A 1,226-nucleotide genomic window follows, 5' to 3' on the forward strand; every position below is an offset into this window, starting at 1 on the left:
ACCCCACGGGGCACTCACCCGCTGGCGAAGGCTCTGTTGTTCCCGCAGCAGCTCCAGGAACCGGCTGCTCCACAGCAGCTTCTCTGCCCCCAGCTCCGTGCAGAGGAAGCGGACGTCGGCCTCCAGCCCCTCCAGCCTCTCCAGCACGGCCTCACTGGCATCCCCGTGCCCCTGCCACTGCGCCACTGCCCCGGCACCACAGCTCAGCTGCTGCCAGCACCCTCTGCCACCTGCCAGCCCCAGCCTCTGCCCCAGGGACATCCCCAGGCTGGGGACTCACCTGCCTGCCCAGGCTCCAGCGCAGAATCGGAGCTCCCATTCTCCTCCTCCTCCTCCTCGCTCCCCTCCAGTCTCAGCTGCAGCGATGTTCTGAGCTGGAAGTCAACATGGACAGTGGGGACTGACACATCCATGGGCAGCCAAGCCTGGATGGCCTCTGGCACTGACCCTGCCAGGGGAACTCCCCTGGTGCCACTCAGTGAACTCTGTCACCGGGCTCGGCCATGTCCCAAGAGTTGGCAAATGGCACAGTCCCTGTGGTGTGGGGCACGTTGGGGGATTTACCTCCTCTGTGACCTGGAAGGCACTGTCCCAGCAGCTCTTGTAGCAGATCAGCAGGACCTGGGGAAGAGAACAGCTCACATCTGCTCTGCGGAGTGCAGAGCCTGGAGTGATGTCCCCATGTCCCCAGGGCTGTTGGTGGGCAGAACCATACAGTGCCTTGAGCCAAGAGCCAGCCCCCGCAGGACAAGGGCCCCAATCCCGCAGCTGCGCTACCAGATGGTGTGGTGACACGGTGACACGGTGACACCCCCCAGCTGCCCCAGTTGCACCAAACCACAGTCCCCAGCACCACTGGTGCAGAGGTTGCAGCCCAGCAGCCCTCCGGCCCCCAGACACACCACGTTAGAGCTGACACGTGGGGGTCCCTGGGAAGGGCCCCGCGGTACCGACCCACGAGAGCCTCCAGAGCCAGCGCAGCCCCCGCAGCGCCGTCCCGCAGAGCCACAGCAGCCACCAGCACCCGGCACGCAGGGGCCGCCCCCACCACGGCCCCGGGGGGCTGCGCTGCCGGCCCATGGCACCCCCGGAGCAGGACACGGAGGGGACGGCCCTGCAGGCCCCGAGCCCACGCCTCGCTCTGTGCGATGGAGGGTTGGGTGGCAGCCGCCCGGTGCCACCACACGCCAGTGCCTGTCCCAGCTCGCCACCTGCCAGGACAACGA

The 1,226-nt window shown here is 67.5% G+C and overlaps 1 long non-coding RNA gene across 1 annotated transcript; it reads right to left on the reverse strand.

Annotated features, from left to right (window-relative positions):
• Positions 1–306: 306 nt before the first annotated feature.
• LOC108641157 lies at positions 307–989 on the reverse strand. Its single transcript, XR_001921795.1, has 3 exons — positions 955–989; positions 565–621; positions 307–374 (listed from the first exon to the last, which is right to left on the reverse strand). It is a non-coding gene; the product is annotated as an uncharacterized LOC108641157 (long non-coding RNA).
• Positions 990–1,226: the final 237 nt, after the last annotated feature.

The sequence above is a fragment of the Manacus vitellinus genome, unplaced genomic scaffold (assembly GCF_001715985.3).
Source record: "Manacus vitellinus isolate BGI_N305 unplaced genomic scaffold, ASM171598v3 scaffold_52_pilon, whole genome shotgun sequence".
In the NCBI taxonomy this organism is placed as follows: domain Eukaryota; kingdom Metazoa; phylum Chordata; class Aves; order Passeriformes; family Pipridae; genus Manacus; species Manacus vitellinus.